Consider the following 25,422-nt stretch of genomic DNA (forward strand, 5'->3'; position numbering starts at 1 on the left):
TGAACTCTGCCCTCAGATCTTATTTTCAGCACCAAAGCTCAACCTTGAAAGAAGCACATTTAATAACAGAGTGTCTTTGAGCAGGCACAGAGTATGTTTCCTTTACCATAGAGTAGAACAATTGGCCCCAACATCTGGCACGAGGGAGCCAATGCTTTCAGATCCAAAGATGCAGTGAAATAAATTGAGACGGCCTCGAAACCAAGCCCTCCAGTCTGAGACATTGCGCAATAGTTACCTTAAAGAAAAGAAACACATGTGCAGGAGGAGAGCTTTCAGATGGATCAATGCAAACATTCTGTAATAATTAATAAATCAGTTTTTCCTTAGCAGTAACTCCTTTACAGTACAACCTTATACATGCATACAGTGATATAAGCCCCAGTGAGTTCAATGGGACTTACTCCCAGGAAAGCATATATAGGATTGCAGCCTTAAATATTTAATTATTTATTTATTAAATTTATATACTGCCCCATAGCTGAAGCTCTCTGGGTGGTTTACAAAAGTTAAAAAACAGTGGACATTAAAAAATACCAGCCAGTCCCCCCAAAATCATCTTTCCACTATTTACTTGTTCTGTTAAAAGTAGGCTGCGGAACTGGCTGGTTCAAGAAGCAAAAGGCATACTTTATACAAAACAAATAGTCCCCAACTACGCAATAATCCCCTTTCTTCCCCCGTTTGCTTATGCCATTAGCCCCACAATGTAATGTGAGAATCAAGGAAAAGAGCCTGATAAACTTCATGAAACCTTTCCTAAGCATCCTCATGAAATGCTTAAAAAATAATGCAAACAAGTTGGAAGAACATAAGAAGTCTTAGAAGATGATGTGGTCGATAAGGAAAACACTTAGGATTTATTTTTTTAAAACACACACACACACACAAAACAAAATGGGATTCCTTTGCAACCTATTGCCAACAATATTCCTTGTGCGAGGGCCCCCTAATTATTTCATCATGCAGTCAGGAAATCCTGGTAGGTCATATATAAACAGCCTGAGGCAGGGACCTCTTCATCAGATAGAGCACGACATCTGACATCTGTGCAGCCTGCCGCTCGCATGCCACAATTAGCCTAACGAGGAAGCTCAAACGTTAACTAATGCAAAGGCAACTGGGAGCACAAGGAGAGTTCAGGATAGCAAAGGTCGTTCCTAATCCAAGATTAAAATTGCAGCACAGTGCTGCTACGTGCAACCATGGCACTCGCCTCAATTCAGCGCGTCATATTAGGTTCCAGGTCTCCCCTCTTCCTAACTGCAGAGTCAAAAGAGAGATGCTGTGAAGAACTCCACTGTGAACTTCATATTTGCATGTTGGTTCTATGTTAGACCCAGAGAACGATAAAACAACATCGATAAAGGGGTTCTGGGATCTTCCGTTGTTCTCACTGATGGTGGTAGGCAGGTCGAGATTATTTACCACCAACATACCAGTGCGGTGTAATAAATAGAGTGTGGGGCATGGGCAAGGGAGCCCTGGGGTCAAATTTCTGCGCAGATGAGAAGTTCAGTGGTGCAATGAGGTCTGGAACTTGGGTCATACTCCAGGGCTTCACAAATGACAACTTAGACAGAAGCAGGCATCATGGCAGCAGAATCAAACTCCCTTTTTATTCCTGTAGTTATGATGGTACTAGGATTTTAATGAGCTTAAAATGCAAAATTGCACATCCTCTGAGTATTGCTGCTGCTGCTGCTGCTGCTGCTGCTGCTTCTTCTTCTTCTTCTTCTTCTTCTTCTTCTTCTTCTTCTTCTTCTTCTTCTTCCTCTTCCTCTTCCTCCATCTCCTCCTCCTCCTCCTCCTCCATGTGGGTAGCCTACATGCTTGGAGCAGGCACCCAGCTTAAGATATTTCCCCTCCAATACATGCAGAGCAGTGGGGCCAGAGAGCACGGTCCTGTTGCCCCCTCACATGCCTTAACACCCGAATAGGGCTTATCTGTCACCATAATCTACATCACGACTAAGACAGACAGTACTTTCAAGTATGGGTGAGGAACCACTTTCAGCTGGAAGGCTGAATTACAATTTCAGAGAAGCTCTCAGAAGCTGCATTCCAGTAGTGGGTGGGGTTAAAGGCAAAGGCAAAACAAAAAAGACCAGCATATTGTAGCTTAAAGGTCTTTCTCCTAAGCTTTAGGAGAGGCATTTCAAACTCTTAGAATGAGGGGGGGGGAAAACTGCATAAAAGCTGGAAAACCACCAAGTAAACATTGGTTGGGGAAAAAGGTTGGGCCCAGGAAAAGGGGTATGTAGGGTGATCAACTGTCAGGATTTCCCTGGATTTCCCTGTTTTTTTGTTTTATCCTGGTTGTCAGGGGGGATTTTCTGTAATTTTCAATAACGTCCGGGAATGACATGCTTTCCCCTTTAAGGCCACCATTAGCATTGCAAGGGGTGGGATGACATGCTTTCTGGAGGCATGTCATTCCCCCTCACTGCTCCAACCAGGGCCTTAAAGGGGAAGGCGTGTCATTCTCAGACATTATAGAAAAGACCCCAATTAGAGCAGTGAGGTGGGGGAAAGTGGGAATGACATGCTTTCCCCTCCTTTACTCCAATTGGAGCCTTTAATGGCAGATGCCATTAGTGTAGTGGGGGGGGGGGAAGACACACTTTTCAGAGGAACTGCAAAGTGCACTTTCCCCAACTACTCCCTTACTAGGTGTCCTCTTTTTTGATTTCCCAAATATGGTCACCCTAAGGAAGTGACCATCTGAGGAACCCCAGTATGGCAGGATTGAGACCCATCCCCGTTTTGAAGTTACATTATTTTTACCGTAGAGTAGGTGAACGGGGAAGTCAGATCTGGATGCTAGGACCCACCATGCTAGGACCCTAGCATGGTGTGTGTGTGTGTCAGGTCTCCTGTGCCTACTCTAGCATAAATATGAAGGTAATATCTGTGAAGTATTTTCTATTTTGGCTCTCACAATGCTATTGTAAAGACAGCATCTATGCTACTCTGAACTCCTTGGAATAAAGGTGAAAAACAAGTGTGATTTGAGTAGCTTTCTAATGTTTGTAGTAGAAAACTCTGCAGAAAATATGAGAGGTAGCATTGTTCTGTTGATAGCTGTGCAAACACAGACAAAACAACTAGTACAACTAGCATAACCAACACTTCACCTACTGAAATGGTAATGCCTTCTGCAATGGCTTGTCAGCTTTGCACTAACGGAGCGGCACCATGGTTGGATAAAAACCAAAAGTTGTGTTCGGACAACACAATAGTCAACAGTGGGGTAATGATCAACTTGACAGTTATTTATTAGGCATGTGCTCCGCTCCGATTAGAACCGGAGAATCAGAAGCGAATTGGCCTGCTCCGCCTTGCCCAGAGGCGGAGTAGAAGCGGACCAAAGGACCCCTAGAAGCAAGGCGAAGAGAAGCGCCCATTTTCAGAGCAATCCTCTTTCCGCGGACCGATCCGATCGCCATTTTGAAACATTTCGCCCATAGGATTGCATTGCGGAAAAGAAAAGGGGATAACTGTGTTGTTTTTGAAGCTATCTTTCTGAAACTTCTTGTGCTTAGAGAGTCATGGCTGGGGGTCATTTTGAGCCTACTCTCAGCTCTCTGCATGGTGCGGTTCGCTTGCTAGAATTTTTTTTAAAGTAGGGTAAATGCGGGAAAAAGATTACCTTTTCGATTGCTGAGGGGCAGAGTCAACTCCCGGTCATGATCACATGATCCCAAAGTTGGAGGAGGGGATAGGCAAAATGGGTAACTTGGGATTCTGGGAACTTCTCTTTCTTAGTCTGAACGGACTTTTCCCAGTGTTTTTTAAAACAGTAGCCCCACTAAATGCACAAACACAACCTGAAATCATATACTAAGCCAATAATTAGAGATAGAAAAAACACAGCACTGCTACCCACCCTAACTTTGGGGAACAACTGAATAGATGTGGTGCAAGGGGATGAGCTCCCCTAGGGCATGTGGACGTGCCCTCACTCTCCTGTACTTTGAGGGCCATCAGAGCCCTCCAAAGAGTAACCCAGTGGAGCAATGCCTATCATGAGTTGAAGTGAGCGTTTGCTTCTTAAAAGACTGGTACCTAGACAGGACCAGTCAAATTGGCTGATGCTTCCCCCTTTGGGCACATCCAGCCCCCCCCCCATTACTGGTAAAAGACAGATATAGCCTTTTTAAAAAAAGTTCTTCTTGTTGTTTATTCAGCAACACTGCTGCTTTTAATTCCACCCCTCCTTTGTTTATTTATTTATTTATTTATTTATTTATTTATTTATTTATTCCATTTTATATGCATTACTGGCTTATCCAGTTGTAAACCGCCCAGAGAGCTTCGGCTGTGGGGCGGTATATAAATGTAAATAAATAAATAAATAAATATCTTTGGCTCACTTCCTTATGCCCCCAGAAATGTCTGCTGCCTTCCTGCCTTCCCTCCCTCCTCCCCTGCCCGCCTCGCAGGGATGGTTTGTGTCTGGCTTTGACTCAGGGGAGAAGTCCTTCCTGTGCTCAATTAGACTTTTGGAAGTTCCAAATCCATTTTTCAAGTGTGGAAGAAGATTCATATTTAGGTTGATCTCTACTCCCCAATTCATGGCATCTTAGGATTTCCTTTGAAATGGCCCCATTGAGCTGTCTGCAGGTTTAAGCTCCGCCAAAAATCAGAGGATGATGGGATTGCCTTGTACCTTGGCATGATTGTGGGTCTAGATGGCATCTGTGAGTGTGCCCACTTCCCTTTTTTTTATCTGTCCAAATGTCAGAGAACAGTCCATGTCTGCAAATGGGGTGCCCGATTTTCATAAATTCCCCAAAAATTGGGATGATGGGACTGCCTTGAATCTTGGCATGCATGTGTATCCCTGGATAAGCTATCATGGTGGCAAGTTTGAGGTTTTTAACATGCAAATTGACGGAGCTATCGAAAGGGGTGTGAATGGGGTGCCCGATTTTCATAAATTCCCCCAAAATCAGGGGATGATGGGACTGCCTTGCGTCTTGGCGTGCATGTGTATCCCTGGATAAGCTATCATGGTGGTGAGTTTGATGTTTCTAACGTGCAAATTGACGGAGCTATTGAAAGGGGTGTGAATGGGGTGCCCGATTTTCATAAATTCCCCCAAAATCAGGGGATGATGGGACTGCCTTGAGTCTTGGCATGCATGTGTATCCCTGGATAAGCTATCATGGTGGTGAGTTTGAGGTTTCTAACATGCAAATTGACAGAGCTATCGAAAGGGGTGTGAATGAGGTGCCCGATTTTCATAAATTCCCCAAAAATCAGGGGATGATGGGACTGCCTTGAGTCTTGGCATGCATGTGTATCCCTGGATAAGCTATCATGGTGGTGAGTTTGAGGTTTCTAACGTGCAAATTGACGGAGCTATCAAAAGGAGTATGAATGGGGTGCCCGATTTTCATAAATTCCCCAAAAATCAGGGGATGATGGGATTGCCTTGAGTCTTGGCGTGCGTGTGTATACATCCATGAGGTGTCATGGTGCCAAACTTGAGGTTTCTAACTTTCACAGAAAAAAAGTTGTATACATTTTTAGCTTAATGCAAGCCTATGGTGTGGGGGGGAAACGAAGCTCCGATCCGGATCCGGAGCTCCGCAGCGGAGCGGAGCGGACATAGGCGGAGCGGGGGCGGAGCGAAGCGGCCCGATCCGCAAATCGTGGATCTGGAAGAGAAGCAGAGCAGGGGGTCCGTGCACACCCCTATTATTTATCTAGGGGGCACATCCCACACAACATGATAATAATCAATGGTGGTGTTGATTAGGATCAACCAAATAAACAACCATTGGTTAAATACTCCTGACGCACAACACAATTTTGTAGCAAAAGCTTCTGGTTTTGAATAATATCTTGATGAATTGTGGGATCACACACTTTAGTTCCAAAATACCTAATTATCACTATTTTCATTGTATATAGAGTACTGTTAATAGATTTTGCTGATTTTGCAGTTTTTGTATATAGCGAAAACAACCCTTTTAAAAGTCCCCTAGTTCACAATTTTATGTATGCTAGGTATTCAACATGAAATTTTGTATTTTTCCTGCTGAACACGTACATTTGGAGAACATACTCTAGTAATAGATTCAAATGCAGGTGTATCAGCAGCATTTGCACATTCTGTATTAGGAAAATAACTGCAGTTGCGGGGGATGTTGTATGGTATTACATTATATCCTGGCAAATGTTTCATTCCATGACACGTGGAAGTCCCATGAAGCATCAGTTCCATGATTTACTAGGCATCATCTTTACATATCCAAACATTTCCCTGTAGTCATAAAAATTGTTCCTCAGGGGAAAAAACCAATAACAATGAAACCAGAGCTTCTCAGGTTGTTGGATTCCATTCTGTGCCAAATATAAGCACAAGTTCCATTCCTGTGACTCTGACAATAGTCTCTCAGCCTATCAAATTGCTTTCACATGATTTTGTATTCAAATTAGGCCCAGCTAAATGGAAGGGAGCTAAATCTTGCTGAGCTTATTTCGTTTAGCTTTACAGCTTGTAACTGGAATCTCCCCAGAGGATACCAACAAGTTTCCAAGGGCCTTCGGCAGACTCAGGGCAGCCATTTTAAGGAGCCAGATCGGTTTCCTTTGTGTAACCCTTTCAATGTTGAACTGATGAGCACAGATGCACAGATGCACAGATGAGCACAGATGAGCACAGATAATCAAACTGGCTTTTTAAAAGAAGGACTTTGCCATCCTCAGAAGTGTATATCATCCCAGTTGTCATTTGTTCTGTATATAACCAATTAAATACAACCTGCCCCAGGAAGAATAAAGATTAAAACATATATTGGAAAAAAGAACAAATACTTTAATTGTTTATCATTCCCATCCAATATCTATATATTCCAGCTCCCTATATAGTTATGGACAAAGTGACAGAAGAAGGAGGACATATCTCAATATATATGTTGACATATAGAGATTCCAAAACGAAACTGCCCTTAACCCACTGGTTGTAAATTAAACAAATAAAGCAATGCAAAAAAGAAAAAAGAAAAAAGTGTAAAGATAAAGCAATTTTGAAGTGCCAAGTGGCACAATAACCAAAAATGTATGGTTTTGTTAACAATGGCCATGTCACTTTTCAAACCTCACAATTTAAGCTACTCTTTATTATAAAGAAATATTGACAGTTATACCCTTGATAACACAGATATCTTTAATAAATACAAATATAAATGTGCAAATACATATATGTTTAGAAATAACAAATACAAAGCAATGAGATTAGAATATTTTAATGACTTAATTGCATAAAAGTAAAGTAAATGGGCAGGAATTATCATGAAATCTGTTAGGATACGAAACATATTCATATTAATTCAAAATTAGGAGTTCTTACTGACTTCCAGTAAGCAGCAACAATTTGTCTAGTTAAAACCATTTATTTATTTAATGCATTTTTAGTTGCCTTTCAAGACTGCAGTGCCATATCCAAATTACTATAACAAATTCATAAATTCATAAATCAATTTAAACAAATTTAAGAGTGGACCAGTTAAAGCAAATCAAATCCAAATCTGAAATAGCAGCTGATATACTAAATACTGTTGTTAAAAGCCACAGAAAGCAAATAAGCTTTTAAAACATGCTTTAAAATGACCACAGATGAAGCCAGGGTTATATTTCTTGTGAGCGGATTCCATAGAACAGGGACTACCAATGAGAAAGCTCTGTTTTAGTGTGCACCTATTCAGGGCCGGTGCTACCATTAAGTCCACTAAGGTGGTGGCCTAGAGCACCAAGCTAAGAGGGGCGCTGGGTGCAGCGCAGCATTCAGCCAAAGTCCGAGAGCATGCGCGGCAGCGTGGGGCTCAGTTTGCTCGCTGTTGTGATGGCGAGCGAAGATGGAGCCCCACCCATTGCCTCGTATCGCCCTCATGCTCGTCATCATGAGGGTGATGTGAGGCAGGGAGCGGGGCTCAGTTCGCTCATTGTCACAAGTGGCTGGGCCTCCAGCACTCCCCCCAGCGCAGAAGAAGAAGAAGAAGAAGAAGAAGAAGAAGAAGAAGCAAGCAGGAGGTGGAGAAGAAGAAAGAGAAGAAGCAAGTAAGGTAAGACTGAGAGGTGTGTGTGTGTGAGAGAGAGAATGTATGGGTGCATGGGGTGCATGGGGTCTTTGAGTGAATGCATGTGTTCATGCATGTATTTGTTTGGAGTGAGTGATGCTGAGTGTGTGCGCGTGCGCGAGTTAGGGGGGGATGATTTGGAGGTGATATTCCTATTAAATAATGCATTTAGACCCATAGACGTTCCTTTGCAATTTGTTTGCTATAATTGGCATGACGTATATTTTGTAACAATAGGTGATAATTATTTGTTACAAAATTAGCTGTTACAAAATAATTAAACAATTATTTAAAACCCTTTTAAATAATTAACAGGGTTGTTATCATCATCATCATCATCAATCTCTCTTTTCTTGCTTGTGGTGGTTTTCCTAGATGAACATGATGGGCTTTGCCAAGCCATGCTGTCTTTGACTGATTCAGAAATTTCCTGACTATTGAACATGTTTTAAGTATGACTGCTTTCTGGGTGTTGGTGTGCATGTATTTTGGTAGGCCTAATTTCTGAAGGTTTTTGTTTGTTTCTCTATCTGAATGTAAGCAAAATATTCTGTTAACATGATGGGTTGGTTATGCCAAGTTACCTTAAATAGTATAAGTCAATGAAATACCATTTTTCTTGCAAATCCCAAAGATACCCACCCTTACAATCCCTTACTATTAGATTTATAAAATATAAAAGACTTCTTGGAAGAGCCAACGGGTTGTAGAAGCTAGATTGTTAGTCTTGGATTCCAGAGACCTATCTTAAAATCCTTCTTAACCAAATAGAGTTCTTATTTCTTTCCTCCCATCTCCTAGTGGGAACAGAACCTGATATTGAGGCAACAGAAGCTAGCAGGATCTTGGCCTAATCTCTACCTACAGCTCTTTTGCAAGGGAGGAGGGGTGGTTGTGAATTTTCCCACTTCCGGGATCGGCACTCACAGGGCACATGTGAGCAAAGTTTCCCCCATTTTCAGGAGCGCTGTTGCGGGATGATGTGTGCCACGTGATGACACTTCTGCATGTGGATTGGGAGAAGTGGGCGGGATAGGCAGATTACGCAACTACGGGGATATTTTTTATGACTCGTCAGATTTGCGCATAAATGCAAATACAGAGCTACACATGGGGGGGGGGAGATAAGGAGTCCATTGAATGTGTGATGTTGTGCAGATATAGGTTTGTGTTTAAAAAAAAGACACTTGGCAATGAAACATGCCGATACCCATGCACACACCCCTCACAGGTCATTGGCTGTTTGCTGATCCCAGAACTCACATTGAACAGCAACGACCTCACAAAGGGGGGGGCACACCAGCCGCAGACTTCAGGATTGTAGCGAAGGAAGGGGGAAACTGTGATAAAAACAGTCAGTGAAATCCAAGAATAACTGAGTGGTGGAGCCGAGATCACAGTGGGATCAGGTGTGTGTCATGTGACCCGGTACGGATGATTTCAATATTATTCTGCGATGAACGGCTGGTATAAACACGGCCCTTGTCCCATAGGACGCAAACTTAATTAACCTTGGAAAGGACCTTTTGCTAAATGGGACTCACTTATGGATAAATTTTATATAACAGGGGTCTTGGGCCATTTTCACTATTCCCAGCCTGGATGTTGCTGCAGGCCAACCTCTGTGTGTGTGTGTGTGTGAGAAAATGAGGTCTGTAGCTCTTACAGAGTGCCAAAAGGATCAAATTTACCTTACTTATAAGCTAAATTTGACCTTTTTGGCAGCTACAGATGCCATTTCCCCCTATTTTTCAAATTTCCAGTCACCCCAATTTTAGTGGGGTGGCAGGGGATGGTTGGGCCACATATTGAACACCCCTGTTATAGAAGAATCTTCACCATGGAGAAGAGCATTGCTGGATAATATAGCACTGCCTGGAATCTCTCTTTTAATTCCACATTCAGCAAATTATGGGAAAGCAATTTCTCAGGAGTGTTAAAAGGTTCTAACATGGAAACAACCCGAATGAATGATCCTATTTCTGTATCAGTCTATTCTATTCCATTTCCACATTAATTTGCATTTTTTTAAAAAATGCACAAAAATTTGCATGTATTTTTGTACAGAGCTTTCCTTAATATGCATATTTTGTACACAACTTTCCATAATATACACCTTTTTGAACATAATATTTGAGCTGAGAGCGGCATTACAATATTTGGAGAAATGCACAGTGTGATGGATAACTGAGGGCCTTGCTAGACCTGCTGGATAATCCGGCCAGGAGTCGGGGCGACAGCGCGCTGCAACTAGCACGTGCCGTCGCCCTTTCCCACACGTAACACGCGACGGGGCAAGGGAAAGCCCCATCGCATCGGCCATTTTCTTTCAACCTTAAAGGGCCATGTGCGCAGGAGTGCACCGCCAGACAAGGTAAGTGTTTTTAAAAATAAATATAGGCTCCCCACTCCCCCTGCCCCTGATTCCCCCCACAATGCCTGATGCCCCCCCTGCCCTCTCACTCGCCCGTCTTCCCCCCCTCCCCGATGCCCTGTCCCCTGTCCTTCTTTCCCCCTCCCCCCTCCCCGATGCCCTGTCCTTTTTCCCCCCTCCCCCCTCCCCGATGCCTGCTTATCCTGGCTTAAGGGAGGCGTTAGCCCCGGAATCCTCTGTGCGTCATCTGGATGCACAGGAGGAAGACCGGGCCTCACACCACGCTAACGCCTGGTCTAGCAACGGCCTGAGTCTGGGAAGTGCCGATTAGATTGGTTTGCTTAAAAATGTCGATCAAATAAAATTCTCCCCCATCTCTGTCCCAGTCACTCACTCGTTTGACATATAAAATGACATGCACATTTTATATGTAAAATGTATAAACGTTCTCACTAGAATGTTCTCTTTCCCCCCTCTTCCCTTAACAGCTTGAGTAACTCCTGTGGTTACTTACTAAACTGTTCTATTGGGCCAAACATGGATAGTTCCACTTCCACATGATGTCTGCTTCTTTCTCCCAGGGTTGTCTGTTAGGTTCTCAGCTCCATTCTGTCTTCCCCCAGCCCTACCTCTCCACCTCTGTACTTTTTCTAATTCAGCACAGCTAGAAGCAGCATAACAGATCTATAGATTTCAGTTTTATGGCAGATGGTGTCCTTGGGAAAAAGCAAAAGCAGCGTAGCTCCAAAATGTACCTTCTGGCTATAAACACTCATTTTTTTAATTTTTCCTTTTACTTGTCAACACCTGGCTTCACTTTCTCTCTTTCAGAAGCCCATAAAAGGACGTTGCTACTAACGCTCTGCAGACAGTCTGTCTTTGGCATGAAGTGGCCTGGTTTTTGGATCCAACCCCCCACTCCAATCTCCACCCCACAAACTTGTGTCCAAAACAGATTTGGAGTCCTTCCCCTTTCTGACCCACTGATCACTTTTTATTTTCATCTGTTGATATGTTCCTCTTTCCCAGGGACACCGTCCGTGTTTTCTGGAACCTGTTTCTGGTAAACTGCTGTCCCCATTTTTGGTTTTTGGGGAGGTGTCTTTCAAAAACATCACTTGGGGTGACTTGCAAGGGTTATGAAATAAATTTTCTTGCCAGGGTCTCCAGAAGTGAAATCTGAGTCAGATTTGTGCATGGATGCAGCTCATTTCTATTACAGATCCCTCTTCCTGCATGCACATTAACAGTAGAGCACTACACACTGTGCAGTGTGGGATGTCACATTCTGGTGAAGCTCACTTTGACTTGTTGGCATATTCCATTTCATTTAGGGCACAATCCTATGCAAGTTTAGACAGAAATAAGGCCCACAACCCCCAGCATGCTCCATCCATGGCTGGCTGGGGCATGCTGGGAGTTGTAGGGCTTTTTTCTGTCTAAACATTTGTTTGTTTATTTATTTATTTATTTAAAGCATTTTTATAGCGCCGCCTCACCATTTCTGGCATCGAGGCGCTTTACAATAACATATAAAACAATTCCATTAAAAACAATTCCATTAACATATAAAACAATTCCATTAAACATATCCTAAACATACATAGGATTGTACCTTTAGTACATTTATATCCCATCTTTCTTCCATCATACAACCTAAGGCAGTTCACAAGCAGTCACCCATCTTGGCATGACCAAACCCAGACCCTGCTTAGTTTCAGCAGATTGGCTGCACCATCAATCCTCAGAGCCAGCTTTCATCAACCCAACACCCTCCTGGGGATTTTTTTTGTATTACAACTCCCATCATCCATGGTCACAGACCATGCTGGCTGAGGCTGATAGGAGTTGTATTCTAGATTGGACTTTGGGTGGAGAACAGCTGCGTCAGACCATCCCTTGGGATGAGAAGACAGGCTGTTCCCAAAATTGAGGACAATTCTACTTTCTCCAGTACATCTTTAACTGCAAAAATGAACACCTTCTTGGCTTTTATGACACAGAAGGAAAAACAATTGCCAAGAAAATGAGCAGAGCAGAGCACAGAGCTTGCGCCATTCAATGTGCAAAGGGCGAGGTAGCGTGCTCAGGCAGAAATCCATTCCTTTGCATGAGCATAGGGGACGTTATGCGCATGTCATTGTTTTCATCTGTGAAATGTTGGCAGGTAGGTCCCCTCCTGGTACTCCCATGTTTGTTTACATATAGCAGGCCTGTTGGCTGCTGTGCAAGCAGGGTAGAGTAATCTCCAGCATGGCAGCCATATGCAACAGCAGCAGAAGCCATAGACTCAAGCGACACATGGTGTTAATCACATTGTAGTTTTCCCCTTGACATTCTTTTTAACCTAAAACAGCCTCCCAACTTGCAATTTCCAACAGGAGATGTGTGTGTTTGTGTGTGTGTGTGAGAGAGACCTTAACCCGTTCACCCTTTCATCTGTGCTTGTTTTCCCTCTCCAAATTACTCTCTCCCCAAGCCAAGCTGCACTTGGAGACACAGAAGAAGAAAGACAGTTACCCATTTCTTTTCCTTGATGGGGCTAAAAGTAGCTGGGGTGTGATTGAATGAGAACAAGAAAGTGGAGAGGAAAGGGTTAACACTCACTTCATCCATGCTGGTTTCCATGGAGATGACAGATTTTAAAAGGAAATGTTTGGGAAGGAGGACCTACATGTTGTTCATGTCATGTGTAGTTTTGGATACTGAAGGCAGGGGAACAACTTCAATGGGGAAGAACAGGGATAGCAGTGCATTATGGTATCTGAATTTTCTATGTCTGCCTACCTGAGTAGAAATACCCAGAAGACTACATGCCAAACTGGAAAACATTTATTTATTTATTTATTTAATTACATTTATATACCGCCCCACAGCCGAAGCTCTCTGGGCGGTTTACAACATTTAAAAATAGTAAACATTAAAAGTATACAATTTAAAAACACACACACACACACACACACACACACACACACACACAAACAGTATAAAAACAACAGTATCCATTTAAAACATGTGAAATGCCTGGTCATATTTCATGTAGCTTTTGTTTTGTTTTAGAGCTCCATCACACCAGCAATTTATTGCACTCTCGCCATGCCTGGTATGTGTTTTTGCAGCGCGGTACTCACATGACGTCATCCCTGTCCTGCACTCATCTTGCCACTTCCCCTCCCTTTTCCCTCTTATTTTGGAGTGGAGAAAGTCCATTTCCTCTGCCTCATGCGCAATAAAGCCGCTCTTCCATCCCATGGATTGCTGACTGTCCTTGCGCTTTATCGAACCATCCTGTTTTTTGTTGGAGGCGTGGGTGTCGAAGGGCGGTATCTCTGACAAAAGAGGAGGGTGGGGCGGTTCTCCGCTCAACTATGAAGGGGGAGGGAGAGAAGGAGCCTGAACACTCCATGGAGAAGGCGAGTGAGGCCACCACCGCCTGTGCCGGGATTTGGTCCCATTCAGCGCTATGGTTCTTACTCCTGAGTAGGCATGTCTAGGTTTCCTGACCAGAACAATGATGGCTTCACCTTGCTATGCCAACATTGACCACAAAGTACTCCAAAAACTAATTGTAGTATTTTCTCTTCACTTACCTTGTTTAATAAGATCTTAGGGGAAAGCATAGTGTGCTGTTTTACCATAATTGTGCAGTTTCAGGCTGCTGCTGTAGTATTGTATTTGTGCAGGAATATATATATATTTGCAGGGGGAAGGAGAACATAGGGGTGGGGCAGGGCAGGACATTTCGCCAGCTTAGTAGCAATACAGGTGAAAAGACGCATGAGCTGAAATAGCACAACAATGCAAAGATGTGAAAGTGCCCAGCACTCGACTCACTAAGGAAACGGAGGGGGAAATGGCAGATTCAAAGCAGGAAGGGGGGAAAGTAGTTGTGATGGAGCTCTTAATATAGCCACCACCTGGAGGGGGTTCTAATCAGGATTGAAACCATGGTTTTAAAAAAAAAAACCTTTGCCCCCATATTACACTCCTAACTAGGGCAGGCATGGTTGGACACCTGCCAAGGGCCCCCTGACAAAAGCCCCCCTGACCTGCTCCCCCTCTTCACCATTGCAATGTACTTGTTGACCTGCCTCTCATTCTGGCTCAGGCAATGGTGGTGGTGAAGAGCAGAAGTGTTAGATGCTACTGCCCACTTGTTTACTGGCCCTCTGCCAGTCCAGCTAAGAAGTCATAGCAATGCTGAGAGAGAGGATGAGGAACAATAACAGCAGGGGACCGTGGCAGTGAGAAGGAAGACTGAGGGAGGAACTCCATTGAGTGTGTCTTGCTCAGGAGTCTTCAAAAACCTGGAGCCAGCAGTATTTCCAGAAAAAAAAACACCCACCCCTCTGAAGCTGCTATTTGCCCCAGAAGGGAAGTTTCCAGTATCATCCTCTTCCCTGTGCACCAATGTCTTGATCTTGGTCCCTCCCTGCAAATAGCTGCAATTTTAAAATAAACAACAACAACATTAAAAGTGATGCCTGCAAAAGGGAATTCTTTACCTATAACCTGTGGAAGTGCTCCCTCCCCCTCCCCTTGCTATGCCCCCTCCCTCCTTTCCCTATGCCTGCTAAGGTGCCAAAGGCAAATTCCTTAATGGAGAAAGAGTAAAAGTTTGAAAAGCCCACATGTGCAAGTCATGACCAATGAAATGTGACTCCTTAGCTCATCGGTGACACTGACCAATGGAAATAGTAGCTCACTTTTTCAAACCAAAGGCTATATATGTATGTGTAACTGTTGGAAGGTGTGCATGATTTGCGATTTGTCGCTGGCACCCCTTTGCTGCAACTTGGGAAATAAAATTAAGCTGGATCTTCCACCCCTGTGTGCTTTAAAAGCCCTCCTGCCCATTTGGGGGACAACAAAAGCATGATAGCATTTCATAGATCTAGTTTGGCACACAGATATAAAAATACAAGCCCTCCTCCATGGCCCTAATTGTGTGTAATGGCTAATGGGAAATGCCAGCAATGGCTTCTCCATTCCTTGTACATGCACCTATGGTTTCCCATTCCCAAGAGATCCAGAGATCCAAGGCTTGTCAGTTCCCTACGTGTTTACAAAAAGACAAGTTGAGAATGTTGGAAAGAAACCATTAATGTAGAGAGATGGTGCTAGTTTCTGGAGGAATAGCATCTGTTCCCCAAAAGCAAACAGCATGCCCTTGAGCATACCCCCACTCTCACATACAAAGCTCTTTCTTGTCAGCCAGCATATAATAATATTTTTGTACTCCTATTCAACCTTCTCCATTGCTGGCTACAAGAAATCTTCCAAACTGTGTTTTTCTCCAGTCCCTTCCAAACAGTAGAGGTGTGTCAAGTAAGCAAATAGCCACATGATTAGTTCTCATTTAATTAAGCATTTTCTAGCTCTAAGTGCCCTAATTCTATACAATAGTAGATCAGAAAGCACATAACTCCATTTCCTATTAGTAAGGGTTGCTGACTGACATGCCTGAGGTCTCTTTCTGTTTTATAGATCTGCAATCTTTTGCCTTGCTTTGTCATGTTGTAACTTCCCCCAAAGTTGATCATAAATCAGAGACATGCCATATGAAACACACACCCAAATTCAGCCTAAGGGATTGTCTTATTGTCACTGAGCCAGCTGATTCTCCCCTGTGGACACTGGCAATATGACACCCATGCCATAATTTCTAAAAGGAGAGGAACCAGCAATAAAGCCTGCCTTCTTTCTTGGAAGCCTCTGTTTAAATCCTTGACGTGTTCAGGCTGCTGGTGATTCACTGGTTAGTAGCAGAAGAGTAAAAGGAACTCTTTACATGCTTATAGGTCTGGCATCAAGGTAGGCATGGATGGGCAACCACTGAGAGCCCACATCCCAGAAGGAGCTCTCTGCCTGTCAAGGAGGCAAGTGGTAGCGCTAGCAGCTGGTGGCTATGGTGGTGAGAAGGTAGATTTTACTGAGGGGCATTAAGGGTATCTTACCCAGGAGCCTCCAAAAACCTGGAGATGGCACTACATGTTCAAAAATATTCTCTGCACATTATTTGTTTTCCTTTATGGTTTGTCCACTGCCTTTCGACTTATTTTGAATCCTGGTTACTTTGGGAGTGGACCCTGTAGTATCTTGTCAGAAGAGGAAGCTGCTGGCCAGTATCAGTTCCCCTAAATCAAACAGCTTGATAACGTGCCTCTTTGTGGCTCCTTAGTACCCCCACTGCAGCAGGCCAGAGGGTGGTATTGTAGTTGCCATCTCAGCAAGGTTCAGGGGACACGATAGACCAAAAGGATTCTAGTGAGCCCTGTAATGCAGCTGACTCAGACATGGCATCTCAATCTGACTTGCCTCAGACTGCCCTGCACCTCTTAGCCAGGGCCGGTGCCAGACTATTTTGCGCCCTAGGCAAGGTGAGCTACTTTCACCCACCCACCCCAAAAAATTGCCAACTTTGATTTTTAAGAGCAGATGTTTTGTAGAAAAAAATAAGAAGCACAAAACTTGAAACTGCTAAATTTATTTTAAAGTGCATTGGTTTTTTTTTTTACAGAAAACCTTCAGAAATTAGGCCTACCAAAATACATGCATGCCAACATCCAGAAAGCAGTCATACTCGTGGTAGGTCACTCACAGATGTTTGTGGGTTCTTTTCATGATGTCATTAATCTCCAGTGCATGTCCTGTCATTTTTAAGCATTATTCCACCATTTTTAAACTTGCAAAAATTGCAATAATATTTCCAGAACTGCGCAATATCGCAGTGCAATCTACTGGCTGTATAAATGGAACATATGATTTTTTTTGCAATTTTTTTTGCAATTTTTTTTGCAATTTTTTTTGCAAAAGAAGCAAAGTACACCTCCCCCCTCCACACACACAAGGGTGGGGAAGCATGTGCATTGTGCTGATTGTAATTTCCTAAAGACTCCAGAAGAAGAAGCCCTAGTAAGGAGTGAGGGATTTTTACTTCAATGTAGAGAAGCTCATAGTGATGGCCACTAGTTTAGATGGCTTTAAAAGAGGGTTAGACAAATTCCTAGAGGAGAAGCTATCGATGGCTACTGGTTCTGATGGCTCTGTGCTACCTCTAGTATCAGAAGCATTAAGCCTATGTATACCAGCCGATGGGGAACATGGGTGGGAGGATGTTGTTGCACTCTTGTTCTGCTTGTTTGTTTCCGATGGGCAGCTTGTTAGCCACTATGTGAACAGAAAGGTAAATCTTGCCCCTTTCTCTGCCACATCCCCCACTACCCCCGAATTCCTCATAGGTCCACATTAAAACTTGTTTTCTTTAACTCTACAGTGTTTGGTTTGAAGGCATTTTACTGCATGACGGTATATGCATAGAAACTGGGTGTGGGGCTAAAACCTGCCAAATGAATAATTAGGATTATATCCATCATATTTCCTTTCTAATTTACATATACACCTGGGGGAGGGTTGTTTCTTTGCATTGCCTTTCCTTTCAAACAGAACTGCTTCACTGAACACCCCAACCCCCAAACTTTCTCACTTGGAAGCATATTGTGCTGAAATCATCAGGGCTTTTTGTCCCTTTCTATAGATTTCCCCCTTGTGATGTACTTGCATGTACAACTTTTCTTCTATCTTATCTCAAAGATGCAACACAGCCAGCCTTCCTCTGTTGAGAAACGTTGTGTTTGAAGTGATGCCAACAGATGTGAAAACCCCATCTGCGGTGTCTGATCTTGACACATGCAAGCCGTCACTCGACATTGCGCTCTTCAGTCCAAAGCCTGAGTACGCACGTGTGCACCTATCCTGTGTGTTTGGATGAAGGTGTAAGAAACAAATGGATGTATATCTAGGTATCTGTTGCCATACCTAACTTTGTTTACACCAAAGTAAACAGAGGTACAGAGCTTCTTTCAGCCTGAGGCCAAATTCCATTTGGGGGAAGTTCTCAGAATAATGGGCTTGGGTGCTGGCCAAAAGCAAAATGGCTAGAGTCAAAATACCCCCAATACTAGCATATTTCAGCTTAAACCTCTCACTGCCATTAACTGAGCTTCAGTGTGAAATGAACTGTACAAACTGGACACCTGCAGTGGCGTCTGTGACTGTGGAGGAACTTTTACCAGCACCCAGGATCAGCACTGGCTCCATACAGTCAACTCTTTCGCCACAAGGCCTTGTACACATGCACAGAGTTGTTCGAAGGAATTTGGCTGTGTGAACTGGCCCTTAAAACACATCCAAAGACTACATTGTTCTGTATGATCATAAAAGTTAAATGTCACTGCAAACAAGAGAGATTATGGATCGTTTTCTCCCATGATTCACCACTTCTTCCTGTTTTGGATTCTATTTGGGATTTAAATGGGGTCTTCATACAGCCAGTATTTCTTTTTATGCATAACGCTATATGCTGTTTGCAAGGGTGGGTGGAGCCTGGCAGGATATTATTGGCTGTCCACACCTCTGACATAGCCCCTCCACTCTCTCATCGTGAAATGAAACACTTCCTCACAAGTTCGGAAGTCTGCGTCATTGGAGATCCTCTCCCCCATGCAAGTCAGTTATATCCCTGTAAAAGCAACAGTAACATTTTTCTCATTTAGGTATACACTGGGGGAGAGGATTGTGTTGAATGGGGTTATACTCTCTCCTATGAGTGTGCACGTGGGAAATGAATAGAAAGGGCTAAAAGTTTTCTGAGCGGCTCGTGCAGAACAACCCCCATCCAATTGCTAAGTGCTGATTCTTCACAAATTCAGAAGTCTGCATCTTCAGAGATGTGCCTTCCCCAACCCCCTGTGCAAATCAGTATTGTCCCTGTAAGTTCGTCTTTGCAGCTAGGACTATGCTTCCCAGCCATGCAATTTCCCTGCCATCTGAAAATGTTCTAAAAGCAGCAGTAACACTTTTCCCATTTGAGTAGGGGTATTAAATGGAAACGGGTTGCATCTGCTCACGTCCATGGCGACCACCTTCCCCTCCCCATTGCCCATCTGAAATCCAGAGCTGAGCAGGAGTGGAGGCACAGGAGGAGACACTCCCAACAGATCCTCATCAGTACTGATGTCAACGCTGCATCGCCCAGCACCCGCCTGCATAAAGCAGGCCATAGCACAATTGAAGGATTACAGGGGAAATGATCCCTGCAAAAATACTGTAATTTCCCCATAGCAAAATAACATGTGGAAAAGTGGGGGAGAGACATGAGACGACAACAATTATTAGATTGTTGTCTTATTAGATTGTTGTCTTATTAGATTGTAAGCCTATGCGGCAGAGTCTTGCTATTTACTGTTTTACTCTGTACAGCACCATGTACATTGATGGTGCTATATAAATAAATAATAATAATAATAATAATAATAATAATAATAATAACAACTGCATGGTGACGGCGTCGTGTAAAGCTCATGGGAAAATCAGTGACCAAGCCATGACGATCGCACAAAACCCCGCCCATCTGAAGATGCTCTAAGATGGTCTTTCAGTGAGACGCTCAAGGAATATTCTTCCTAAGTCTGATTATTGTAAGATTTTCTGTTTCTTTCCTCTGACAGGAATTTGCCATATATCTTTGGGCACCTAGATCAGGGCCTTGTTTATCCAGTTTGTTTAGGAGACACAGTCTGGGTTCATATAACACACTGAGCCATGATGGTTTATTTTCTGGCAGAACCCATGATGGGTTCGTGTTTTGTTTGTAGGATGTTTCCCTCACCCACGATGGGTTAATCTGCCCAAACACCCCACTCTGAGATCCCAAGCTCTGAAGAATGGGCATAGTGGGCTATTTTCATAATTCATGATGCATGGTGGTTAGCAACCCATCATGGCTTAGCATTACGTGTGAACCCAGCCACAAAGTCTACCTACAAAACAACCTCTGTGATTTTAAATGATATAATAGATGTATAGTGGATCACATACTAATTTTAAAGATTGATTTAACTGTCAATCTTTAACACATTTTAACTTTCCTTTTTCACTGTGTACTGATGTGGATATCCCCCCCCCCACACACACACTTGGCCTTTATGTGACTGTCCCAACAGATCTACATTGATCCATAGTGTTCTGGATTAACCTACATGGAATAACATAAACCACAGCTCCAAGACCACTTTAGAAGAGTTGAAACAAGCTGTCTCTTAATAGCCTCCCCCCCAACCCCCGCTCCAGTTAGATATCCTTCGTATGCAGGAAAGGGTGGCAAAATGTGTTAGGGGTTAGCCATGTGAACAGCTTTTGTGAATGCCTCTTAAGGCTTAAGTTATAGTTCCCTTCCATGTTTGTTTATGTTTTTTTGAGCTTGTGAACATTCCAATCTTTGTAAATTCATCCTGACCCTGTTTTTGCACCCATTAGGCTGCATTTCTGATTAGAGTCATTTTAATCAAGAACAAAAACATAGATTTTGCTTGTTTTGGTTCTTGGAGGGAAAAACAAAGGAAGACCCAGGTACTGTAAACAATTGTATTTTGGGCTTATTCCACATAACCATATGTACCATGTGTGAGTGCTGTTTAAGCCTCTTGAGAGAAGTGATATGCAACATTTGTGTGCATGGATACTATCATCCCTTAAACAAAGCTCCTGTGGTCATAGAACTTGGACTGGGAGACTGGGGAAAGTTGGATTTGGGGGAATAATTCAGCACATTGCAAGATAATATCTGGAACGTAAGATGCTTCCAGCAGATTCTGGGGTTAGCTTAGAGGAAGTGAAAGGCTTCGTTATAGACTGTTACATTTTGACAAGTGAATCTTCCTCCAGGGACAAAGCGTAGGATATGTTCTGGAATCTGTGCCAGATCTCTGCTTTATGTGTCCTTTTATCCATACACATTGTGTCCACAAATGCTTGCTGTGTGAACAACACTTCACTTTCCAGTGGGATTTCCACCATCACTTCTATAGCTCGTGAACCAATGAATTATGATGCATGCTTTACTCTCTGATGTCATAGAGCTTCCAGGAATTTATGTCAGTAGTGGAATGGGGACTGGAAACCACTTTGGGGTATTGAACTGCCATATCCCAAGATGCAAAATTGTGCTCCACAGCCCTGAAAAATAAAATGAAAATGAAAGGAAGTGCCTAGAGCTTAAATGTAACCAATACCTGCTGACTTTTAATATCTGGCTGCCAGTATGAGGCGGGAACCTCCCAAAATCCAATACAAATAAGGACCAAGCTACATGTCATAGAGGAAATCTGTTATTTGTTCTCTTCCATAAATAAATAAATAAATAAATAAATAAATAAATAAATTCTGGTTTTCCCATTCATTTTTTTTTCTTTGGTGTGATGAATGTTAGATCGTGACCCTGCTGTACAGTGCTTACAAAAAATTTAGGCATTTTATAAGTGATAATAATAGTAATAACATAAGAACAAAAGAAGAACCATCTTGAATCAGACCAAAGGCTGATCTAATCCAGCATTCTCTTCACACTATTTGTGGGAAGTTGCCTGTGGGAACTTTTCCCAGTTGCCTGTGGGAAGTCCACAAGCAGAACTTGAGTGCAATAGCATCCTCACACTCATGTTTCCCAGCTACTGGTATACAGAGGCTTACTGACTCCAATTCTGAAGCTAATATACAGTAGCCATTGATAATAAAGGAGGGATAGGCAGATTTCAGTTTTGCAGGATCTATCTATCTATCTATCTATCTATCTATCTATCTATCTATCTATCTCTATTGGAATCCAAAATTCCACCAGTTGAAGCTAGTTTGAGGTGTTGCTAAATGCAAAATGGCAACTGAGGGGTCATGAGTCACACACTGGGATAACCTACAAATTCAAATAAAACCTACATCTGAGTTGCTATAGATTAGGGATTCTAATGCACAACACAGACAACAGAGCTGCACAAAAATTGGTCAAAGTCAACCAATTTTATTCATTTTGTAGGGAAGCAACACTGACGCTGGGAAATCAATGAATAGCAGAATGCCAGCCATGGCAAATAATTTTACCTGCAGTTTTCGTGGAACAATGTTAAATCATTTGTGGCTGATTAGTTTAGACAAAAAAGAAAGTTTAGACAAACAAGAAAGGTGACCAGGAATGGAAATCATAGAGGTTTGTAAAACAGTGCATGGTTCCATAATACTGGAACTCCAGGCCATCCAATGTAAATGATTAGAATTCGCTTCTGGAGAGACAAAAGAAAGTACTTCTTCCCACAACACATAATTACTTCATACAATTCCCAGCCACAAGATTTGGTGATCGTTTTCAATAGGCATTAGACAGATATCAGGTCTACCCAGGCCTATTAGTCATGATGACTATATGAAACATCCACATTCAGAGAAAGAATGACTCTAAATACCCGTCGCTAGGGAGGTATTCAGCAGGATGCCTCTCCTTGCAGGCTTAGATATCTGGTTGTCCACTGTGGAAACAGGATTCTGGATTGGATGACCCTCTCATCTGAACCAGTGGGTCTTTTCTTATTTTCTGATTATTGGTGCTTGTGCTACAGCAGACAAGTGAGCACATATAGAGATAGGCATAATTGATCAACCTAGCTTGGTTTGCTACTAGCATATATGGGGGTCACACTATTCTTATTCAGGTATGCACTTGCCCACATGAAGCATGGGCTTATGTGCACACTCACACACCCCTACCCAGTTTAGCCCTCATTCCTGAATAGGGCTACTGCCTCAGGGCAAAGTGAGAGAGACTGCACTGGTTCTGTGGCGCATTCACGCAACACGCTAGGGGGTTTCAGATGACCCCTATATGTTTAAGGGAACTGTGAAGGGGGCCACAGTGCCACACAGGCTATCCCCACCCTCTGCAGTCGAAGTCCCCTACGCCCGTATCAAATGTCCACGCAAGCGAGGATCCTGGCCCAATCAGGTTCTTCTGTTCCATGTCAGCATGTGCACGTGCACTGAGTGCAGGGGAGGGACATCTGAGCCAGGGCTGGACCTACCATTGGGTAGAGTGAGGCAGTAGTCTCAGGTGGCAGATGCTGAGTGGTGTGGAGGGGCAGGAGTGGTAGCCCCCTGGCCATTTCTCTGTTTTGAGGTCAGAACTGTGTGTCCCAGACAGCCTGTCCTGCACCCTTTAAGCCAGCCTGCTGCTCACTGGTTCAGTTAAGGATGCTATTGTCAGGGTGGGACAATACACCAATCTCATTTTCCTTATTGCAGTTCCATGTTACTCTGTTGGATTCATTCAAATACAAATAACCATTTTAGCAACTGATTACAGCATTTGTTCAGTTCTGTGTTTCACTCAACATCTTAACTCTGCATTTAAGAGCATATCTTGCTACTGAATTTGTGTGTGTGTTATTAATGTGTTAAATCCTCATGGCATATCAATTGCACACTATAGTCAAGTTTTTCCAAGTGATGCATGTGATTCAATTGTAAGTATAATTCTGTAGTAGAACATGCTGTTGGTTGGCTCCATGAAACTCTATTCAATGCTACTGGTTTACTTTCGTTCTCAAGTTTCCCCTTTCCCCTCAGCTTGCATTCTACCATTTATCTTCTCTTCTCTAGCTCTTCAGTGACTGCTACCACTATTTGAGAGGCGTAAAGGTGGGCTCTATACAACTTCTCTCATGACACATTTTATTAGTACCATGCCTGTGGTCATGTTTGTACTATGTTTACATCAAGAAACCACTATCACTTTTAGTAACAGCCAGTAAGGTGCAGAAAAGGGCAACCTGAAAGATCAAAGGGTTGAAGGAAATCCTGTATGTTGAATGGTTCCAACATTTGGGCCTTTTTTGCTTAGAAAAAAGGCAAGTAATGGGGGACATGATAGAGGTGTATAAAATTATGAATGATGTGGAGAAAGTGGGCAGGGAATGTTCCCCTGTACCTCGTAATACTAGAACCTGGGGTCATCTAATGAAGCTGATTGGTGGGAGATTCAGGACGGATAAAAGGAAGGACTTCTTCACACAGTTAAACTATGGAATTTACTACCATAAGATGCAGCAATGGCCACCAACTTGAACATCTTGAAAATGGGCTTATACAAATTCGTGGAGGAGGATGCCCTTAATGGCTTCCAGTCATGATGGCTATTGGCTACATATTACCTCCAGCGTCAGAGGCAGTATATAGCAGTTGCTGGGGAACTTGAGTGAAAGGATGTTATTCTTTGTTCATGTTCTGAGTCTGTGCATCCCATAGGCTTTTACTTGGACATTGTGAGAAGAGAATGTGTACTTGCTAGGCTTTGGACTGATAAAGAGTGGCTCTTAGGATCTTAAGTTTCACCTCCTCTGCCCTTTCTGGGTCTATGTAGGGAACAATTTAAATCTTATGACTTCCATCCAAGTGTCACTAAACTTCCCTAAACAGTGGTGGTACTCCATGCAGATGGAAGGCCATGTTATAGTGGGGCCAGGGCTCACAGGGATGTAGTGCCAGGATTTTTTTATTAGCAGGGATGCTGACATCATCTCCCACCCCCCTCAGAATTCCCTGTTCCCTCTGAGTTTAGCTATAATCTTCATAGTAGCTGGGCAGAAACAAATTTCCCCAGAAACAATATATTGTTTCTTGTTGTAAAGCAGAGTATTTTGTGGTGGCTGGGACTCGAATGGACAATTAAGACCTTTACCAAAGGTTAGCTTTACAAAAGACCCGCTCCTAGAGTACGAAAACTCTTAAAATTGGTTTGTTGATGTCGATTTTGGAGTCTCCTTGGGGTGTGACAATGAGGGCTGTTTGATGAGCACTGCATTTCAAAATTTACTATTACTCCACTGAAGCAAGGTCTAAAACCTTCTCATGCCAGTAGTGGGAGAAGCAGTTTCTGTTCTCTTCTACACAGAAACACTCTAGAAATGTCTCCTCTCCCTAAGGAAGAACCATGTCATTGAATTCCTCCTGAGTGTTTCCCATCCCTTGTCATGATTCCAAGCCCTCACACCAAGATATGAGACATTAAAGAGGTCCACTCTACAATCCACAAAAACTTTATTCCGTAAAAATCACCACCTGAAAGGAGTGTGAATG

The sequence above is a fragment of the Elgaria multicarinata genome, chromosome 1 (genome assembly GCF_023053635.1).
Source record: "Elgaria multicarinata webbii isolate HBS135686 ecotype San Diego chromosome 1, rElgMul1.1.pri, whole genome shotgun sequence".
NCBI classification, from domain to species: domain Eukaryota; kingdom Metazoa; phylum Chordata; class Lepidosauria; order Squamata; family Anguidae; genus Elgaria; species Elgaria multicarinata.